The sequence below is a fragment of the Callospermophilus lateralis genome, chromosome 3, assembly GCF_048772815.1.
Source record: "Callospermophilus lateralis isolate mCalLat2 chromosome 3, mCalLat2.hap1, whole genome shotgun sequence".
NCBI lineage: Eukaryota > Metazoa > Chordata > Mammalia > Rodentia > Sciuridae > Callospermophilus > Callospermophilus lateralis.
The window spans coordinates 155194474-155203379 of record NC_135307.1 but is presented as its reverse complement, the minus strand read 5'-3'; positions in this window follow the sequence as shown (position 1 = coordinate 155203379).

The following is an 8906-nucleotide window of genomic DNA, read 5'->3' as shown; positions in this document are numbered from 1 at the left end:
TATACCACAGTTTTTTTTTTTATCCATTCATCTACTGAAGAGCATCTAGGTTGGTTCCACAGTTTAGCAATTATGAATTGTGAGTTGTGCTGCTATAAACATTGAAGTGGCTCTTTTAAGTCTTTTGGGTATAGACCAAAGAGAGAGATAGCTGGGTCAAATAGTGGTTCCATTCCAAGTTTTCTAAGGAATCTCTATACTGTTTTACAGATTGGTTGCACCACTTTGCAGTTTCACCAGCAATGTACAAGTGTACCTTTTCTCCCACATCCTCACCAAACTTATGTTGCTTGTATTCTTGATAACTACCATTCTGACTGGTTTTCTCTTTGTATTTTAAAAATATGATAATTCAGATTGGAGACTACTCAAAAAACTTACATGCCCATGATTCATACCTTGAGTTATTTATAACTGTGCTTTCATACATTCTAAGATCATCCTGGGATTCAAGAATTATTGCTTCTTTGCACTATTTCACCATTGCTATCATTATAACAGGAAAGCCAGACCAGAGGTCGACAAACTTGGGCCTCTGGAAAACACCTGGCCATGAGTCTGTTTTTGCAAATAAAGTTTGATTGGAAAGTAGCCTTAGTTTCTACAGCAATGTTCTTAACACAACTGCAAAGTTCATGACTGTGATAGAGACCGAGTAGCCCACAAAACCTAAAGAACTTACTATTTGGCTAAACTTTAGAGAATATATTTGCTGACAACAGCATCATGCAGGAGGCAATAAAAATCATTATTATAGATCTCCTACATTTCTGCCTTTGGTTAATGGAAACTTGGTCCTTATGAAAACTGCGTTATGCTCAGTGGTGTCTTGATTAAACTCCACCATCTATCACAGTTAATTCTTGAAAATGGCAAAATTGAGTTTGACTACTTTTACAGGTGTCAGAGCATCAGATGGTGTTTTTTTTTTTTTCTTAATCAGATCACTTAAATAGTTGACCAGTTTTTCTGAAAGCAGAACACTGTTTCCAAATTAGTTTTATTAATATTGTTCATGTTTGTCATGTCCTTCATGGTGACTCTCAGGCAGTACATACAAATCCTGACCTGTTAAGCTGGCCATAGAAATCTAGAGGAAGAGAGCTGGGAATATAGCTCAGTTGGTAGAGTGCTTGACTCACAAGTACAAGGCCATGGGTTCAGTCCCTAGTACCACTGGTGGGCGGGGGGAGGGGGAAAGAAAGAAAGAAATCTAGAGGAAGTTTGTCCTTGGTTAGAAAGATTTCTTCCCGACATAATGGTTAGCTTATCAAGGGAAATCACAACTTTCAGATGGAACCATAGGAGATTGCTGTTTTTAGAAGTTAAAAATAAGTTCTATGTCAACAGTTTATATGGTTCAGTCTAACATTTCAAGGAATTTTGGTAACCATTAGTTTAAAAATTGAGTTAAAGACAGAAGATGACTTTAATTCAGCATTGACTCATTTCAAAATAGTGTTAATTCAATAGCAACAAATACATTTCCTGGCAATTGCTGACCTCTGTTAATTGTGCAAATATTTGAGCATTTGGGCATTTAGAGCAACGTCCAACAGTGAGATATCAGCTCTGATTAGAAGTTCCTATCATTACTTGAAACTTTTTCTACAACAGGTTTCTGATACATCAGTGCATCAGTGATGGCAGGGCTATGTTTTAAATGCACCCCCCCAAAAATTAATGTGTCAGAAATGTAATACCCAATGCGAGTGTTGGGAGGAGGGGCCTAATGGGAGGTGTTTGGGTCATTCATGGGCAGAGCCCTCATGAATGCATTAGTATTGTTATTTTAGAGAGTGGGTGTATTATAAAAAAGAACTTGACCCCTCTTGCTCTCTAACTTGCCCTCTAACATGCCTTCTGTCATGGAATGGTGCAATAAGATCATCACCAGAGACCAGCCCCTAAATCTTGGACTTCCCATCCTCCAGAATTATGAGCCAACACATTTCTGTTCATTATAAATTACTCAGTCTGAAGTATTCTTTGATAGCCACAAAAAAACAGATAGGCACCTGTGTTGTACTTTCTCAGCATCTATTTTTTTCAGAGCTCTGATATCCATACACCTGCATCATTGGCATTTATGTAGGAGCTGGTTAGAAATGCAAATTGCAGGCCCCACCTTGGACCTGCTAAATCAGAATCTGCATTTGAACAAGATCCCCAGGGAGTCTGTGTGCACATTGATGTTTAATAAGCACTAGATCTAGAGTGTGAGGTCTTGGTCAAAGCTTGAGTTATTTCAGTTGTTGCCACCAACAATAAATTTGATCTGGGATGAGTTGATAACTGGGGAGTCTTAACTAGGGGCTGGGGGCAGCATTAACCTCAACTAATGGTGGATTTGTAACAATATGAACAGCTAATATTAGTTTATTTGCCTAGTCTAAGGCCTTCAAATGAATCATGTGTTGCATTCTCACAATTACTCTACACAGTTGTTTTGATCATTATTCCTATGTAACAGATGAGGAAGTGTAAAGATGAGGATGGGGAAGTGGCTGTAATTGGGCACATTTAGATGAAATTAAGAAGGGTTTTGGAAAGCACTTACCATTCTTCACCTGCAAACATGTTAACAGGGCATCCCAGAACCATAGCAACCAGCACGAGTGAAGAGAATTGAAAAATCCCTTAGCACAATAAGGTCAAAGGCCAGCAGAGGGATGCAAAAGTATTCCTTTGCCAAATTTACCAAATGCACCAAATGCAAATCCAAACTTTGAGATTCAGAGCCTACTAACTTTTAAGAAAACATTTTAATAAAGTAATCAATTTTATGTCTCAAAGAGCATGAGAACACTGTGCTTTCAAAGGAATGGATTTTGGTGCTACTAGCAGGTCACTCCCTTTCCCTTCCACTATGTGGACTTTGCAAGCTCATATGTGAAGTTCCTTCCCCAGCATGTTGTAGCTTTGAGGTGCCAGGGGGACTGGAGCACAAATACTTCTTTCATAATTTTATCTCTACCATTTAAAAGTCGTATGGCTTTTTCTCTCTGCCTGTTTTTTGTTTGTTTGTTTTGTTTGTTTGTTTGTTTGTTTGTTTGTTTTGTTTTTTAATAAAATGGGGGCATGGGACTACTCACCTATAGCAAACATTAATTATATTTTCTGTTTTCCCCACGGTTTTGAATAGCTTCCTGTGCTCACATAATCTTCCATCCAGTGAGTCCTGCCTTCCCAAGGTAGAATCCACAAACTTGCTTTTCCAGCCTCCCTTTTGGCTAGGCTCTGCCGCAAGGGAATGGAAAGTGGGTTGAACCTTAAGATCAATATTCAACTATAAGGAGACAAGTTACCCTCCCAACTCAGATTAGAGTTGCCTGAATTCTAATCAAATGTGCCCATGAGGTGTGGACTCAGAAGAGAAACATGAAGAATGTGTCAAATGCAGTCAATGCTGGTGATGGGGACAGAGAAGAATTTGTCTCTCAGAGGAGGCCGTGGTGAAGGTCTGATATCATGATATTAGCTGCATTTGGACTTGTCTGGCAGGACAATTGGAGTATTTTTCCTAAATCTTTTAGCCCCAAAGCCTGACTGTGGCCTTCCTAGATCCAAAGTGAGGTAGTGGAGAGCCTTTAATAAATGACATTTGCTTCAGCTAGCTAAAGAGGATTGATTGTCTATAACTAAGTACCTCCCAGGATTGTTGTTGAGATTGAGTTATTCAGGTGAAGTGCTAGTAAGAACGCATTCAGTATTATTGTTGTTTTGAGTTTTAAAAAATACTAATCAGATTCAGGCCCAGAAGTGAGAGATTTTTTATTTTAAATTTTATATAATATTAATACCACCTATTTCCAGCTTTAAAACATTTGTGCAAATTCTTTGACATGCCTCCCATTGTGAAGTCTGTACCCCCTTGGTCCTCCCCTCCAAAATTGTGTGAGACTTTATGACTGTTTCCTTGATTAAAATGCAGCAGAAATGACACTATGTGACTTCTGAGAATAGTTTAGAAAAGGTCATGTGCTTTCTGCCTGGGCCTGTCTTGGGGATCTCAGTGTCCATACTGTGGGAAAATCCTAGCTGCACATAGAGGCCACATGTAGGTGATCCCTTGATGGTTGAGCTGAGCTCTCAGTCAATGATCAGAAGGGCCCTCATGTTGGGGAGCAGATGAGCCCCTGAAATTACAGCAGCCCCCTCTACCATCTCCTAGCCCACATGAGAACAGCCCTGCTGGGATTATTTGCTCCGAGAACCACATAAGATAGTAATAACATGATTGTTGTCATCACTAAGTTTTGGGGATGATTTATTATGTAGCAATAGATAACCAGAATCAGCTGATCAGTTGATACTTTTAGAGTGCTCTTTGGCTCTCAGAGTGCTTGAAGATGAATTTTTCTATTTGGTTTTTACATCAACCCTGTATGGAAATTATGACTCATCAATTTGTATATAAAGATAATTTCTATAAATGTTGAGTGCCTTACTCTATAACACAAGGCTCTTCTTCTGAGACATAGTCTGTAACTCAGGTCTCTGCACCCCTGTTGTAGCATTCTTTCCTGAAGTCATGTGATCTGGATCCAGAGGAATAGGGTTTGTAATTATTTCACCCATCATAAAATTTAAACTACCATTGGAATGTATCTTTGTAAGTTGTAGTAAGCCATTGTTGTAAATTGTGGCCGCCATTAGAAGATGGCGCCGGCTTCCACTGTGGCCTGTGATAAATCAAATTCCTTTGTGGAGAGTTGGCACGCTATCTCTTGCCACCCTATAAGAAAGACCCACGCGGCAGCTTAAGATTGGTACGTGGGAGGCTTTATTAGGCTGTGCTTGGGCCCTCGGGAGGGAGGAGAAAGGAAGAAGAAAGAAAGTGAGTCACTATAAGATACTTAAATCAAGGCCTGAATAAACTGCTGAAAGAAGATTCCTGAGTTGCGTCTTCCTTGCGGGCAAGGGGTCGCGACAAGTGGTGCCGAGAGACCCGGGAACCAGAACTTTCAGCAGTCAGGGGTGGTGCACCAATTAGTCCCAGGTAAGGTGGGACCCGCAGGTAAAGCGGAGATCAGTCCCAGATTAATTGGGACCCGCTGTTAAAGCGGAGATTAATCCTAGGTAATTTAGGACTCGCTGTCAAGGCGGCAGCTCCTCTGTAAAGCCAGAGAGAGCATTAAATCTTATTGCAGCTGCACTGTGTACTTTTGCTCTTACTTTCACTCTTGTTTGTTGTGTGTCTTTTGTTGTGTCATGGGTGCCGTATCTTCAAGTCCGCTTCTCCTGGCCCTAGATGACCTGTTACATTCCAAGGGCCTAAAAGTGAAACGTAGTACTTTACAGAGATTTTTACAGAAGACAGATATTGCTGCATCGTGGTTTCCGTTCTGGGGCAGCTTTACTCTGCCTAGCTGGGATAAGTTAGGCAGAGACCTTGACTTTGCTTCTGAGCAGGGCATATTAGAGGGTGGGGTGATACCCCTTTGGAGGATGATTTGTAGTTGCCTCACAGATAGCAGATGTCAGGAAGCACTTACTAAAGGACAAGAAGTTTTAGAGCAATTACATGAAGAAAGATCAGAAGTGGCAGGCAGTGAGGTATTTCAGGAGGGTGGGAGTGTGCGGAGCGAGAAACAGGGGAGGAAACAATTATCTCCGGCAGGCAGTGACGTATTTCAGGAGGATGGCAGTGTGCGAAGCGAGAAACAGGGGAGGAGGCGATTGTCTCTGGCACGGAGTGAAATATTTCAGGAGGAGGGGAATGTGCAGAGCGAGAAACGGGGGAGGAAACGCCTGTATCCAGATCTCAGTACACTGCGCACACTCCCATGCAAAAGTGGGTCAGAAGAGGAGGAGGAAGAACAGGAGGAGCTCGGGAGACTGTCTCGGCAGCTAGGGAATTTAACTATGGGAGAAGGGAATAAAAATAAACAGGAGCTCAAGAAAAATGATCCTCCAGACCCGCCGCCGTACGGTGAGGGTGTTTCGAGGAGAGCTTTCCATGCCCAAACATGGAGGGCTGTTAATGCTGAGATGGGTCTTGCTTATCCAGTTTTCCAGGATGACAATAGGGGAAGATTCCATGAGCCCTTAGATTTCAAAATTGTGAAGACCCTGGCAGAGTCTGTGCGTACTTATGGGGTGGATGCCGCCTTCACATTAACTCAGGTGGAGAGTCTGTCTAGATACTGTATGACTCCCTCTGATTGGGCTAGCCTTGTTCGGGCTTGTGTTTCTCCAGGCAAATATTTGGACTGGAGAGCCTTTGTGCTAGAGGGTGCTGTAGAGCAGGCTGCCCAAAACTATGCGGCGGGACACCCCCATTGGGACAAGGAAATGCTTTTGGGACAAGGCAGATATGCTAATCAACAAACAGGATACCCCCCTGAGGTATATGAACAGATCAATAACATTTGTATCCGTGCATGGAAATCACTCCCAAATAGAGGAGAAGTGTCTGGCAATTTAACAAAAATCATGCAAGGCCCCACAGAACCTTTCTCGGATTTTGTTGCTAGGATGGTGGATGCCGCAGGAAAAATCTTTGGTGACCCTGATAGAGCAATGCCCTTGATCAAACAACTTGTTTTTGAGCAATGCACCAAAGAATGTAAAGCAGCAATCGCTCCTTATAAAAACAAGGGCATAGAAGCTTGGATGAAAGTGTGTAGAGAGCTTGGAGGACCTTTAACTAATGCAGGTCTTGCAGCTGCTGTCCTTCGGATTGCAAAAGGGGGCGGTTCTGGTGCCGGAACATGCTTCCATTGTGGTCAATCCGGCCATTTCAAACGTGACTGTCCCAAAAAAGGCAATTTTACTGGACCTCCTCGCGGTGGCCCTTCTAATGGCCCTCGTCAACCGGGGCTGTGTCCAAAATGCAAAAAGGGGAAGCATTGGGCAAGAGAGTGTAGATCAGTGAGGGACATCCATGGACAGCCTATTTCAGCTGGGCCAAAAAACGGCCGAAGGGGCCCCCGACCCCAGGGCCCACGAATATATGGGGCAATGGAGAATGTCACACCCGAACCCGAGACATGGCCTTCTCTGCGCCATCCCACGAGATGCGGAGAGCCACTACAGGTGCCGCGGGATTGGACCTCTGTTCCACCTCCAGACTCGTATTAACACCTAAGATGGGAGTCCAATTGGTGGAAACTGAGTTCAAAGGGCCTTTACCCCCTGGCACTGTAGGTTTGTTAATTGGACGTGCATCCTCTATCCTACAAGGTCTTCATGTTTTCCCCGGAGTTGTAAACCCTGATACTGTAGGGGCAATAAAGGTTATGGTAGAAGCTCCAAGGGGCATTGTGTCTATCTCCCCAGGGGATCGGATTGCTCAATTGCTAATTTTGCCTAGTTTGCATAATCACTTCCCTGCTGACTCAAGGTCACGGACAGGAAATCAGATTGGTACCACCGGAGGAAATTGTGCCTATTTGTCACTGGATATGAGCAATCGCCCCACTTTGGAATTAAGCATAGAGGGTAAATCTATTGTGGGATTGCTGGACACAGGAGCAGATCGTAGTATCATAGCCCTTAAGGACTGGTCTAGGGGATGGCCAGTGCAGGCTTCTGATCAATCCTTAAGAGGACTTGGATATGCCCAAGCCCCTCAAATCAGCTGTAGACATCTATCTTGGAAGGACTCGGAAGGACACGATGGTACCTTTCAGCCTTATGTACTTGATTTACCTATTTCTTTATGGGGCCGTGATCTGATGAAAGACATGGGGTTCACTCTTAGTAATGACTATTCCCCAGTGTCTCAACATATCATGCAAGATATGGGGTATAAGCCAGGTCTAGGACTAGGAAGGCACCTACAGGGACGTAAGCATCCTGTGCAAGGTCATCAAAAGCTTAACAGGTTTGGTCTGGGTTTTTCCTAGGGGCCACTGGGGCTCAAATACCCATAACATGGCTCACCGAGGAGCCTGTTTGGGTGCCTCAGTGGCCTCTTCCCTTGGTTAAACTGGCAGCAGCCCATGATCTAGTCAAAGAACAACTTGATTTGGGTCACATCCAACCTTCTACTTCTCCATGGAATACTCCCATATTTGTCATTAAGAAAAAATCAGGGAAGTGGCGCCTACTGCATGATCTACGAGCAGTTAATGCTCAGATGCAGCTTATGGGGCCCATTCAAAGAGGGCTGCCTCTGCTCTCCTCTGTTCCTCAAGGCTGGCATATAATTGTTATTGACATTAAAGACTGTTTCTTTTCCATTCCTTTGCATCCTAAAGATTCCCAACGTTTTGCTTTCACCCTTCCCTCGTGTAATCATGAGGAACCAGATCAAAGGTTTGAGTGGGTGGTGTTGCCACAGGGGATGGCTAACAGTCCCACGATGTGCCAGATGTATGTGGGAAAGGCACTCGCACCTCTCAGACATAAGTATTCCTCCACCAAGATCATTCACTATATGGATGATGTGTTATTGGCCGCAAAATTAGAACAGACAGTTTATGAGGCTTATAAAGAACTCGTGATGCTGTTGGCTCAACATGGACTGCACATCGCACCTGAAAAGGTTCAAACGGGGGATTCTATCAGGTTTTTGGGAGCAACAATTGGGTATGACAAATTAAAACCACAAAAAATTACCATCAGGACTCAAGATCTCCGAACTTTAAATGATTTTCAAAAATTGCTGGGAGATATTAATTGGATAAGAGGATATTTACATATTCCTAATATTGTGCTCCAGCCTTTGTATGCTACTCTTAAGGGTGATCCAGATCTTGCTTCCCCTCGTAGCCTCACTACTGAGGCTAGAGCGGCCCTTATAAAAGTAGAACAAGCTATACAGCATGCCACTCTATGCAGGCTCCAGAGTGATAAACCTTTCCAGTTATGTGTGCTTGCCACTATGCGGCAGCCTACTGGAGTACTGTGGCAAGATGGGCCTTTACTATGGATCCACCCACATGTATCCCCAGGAA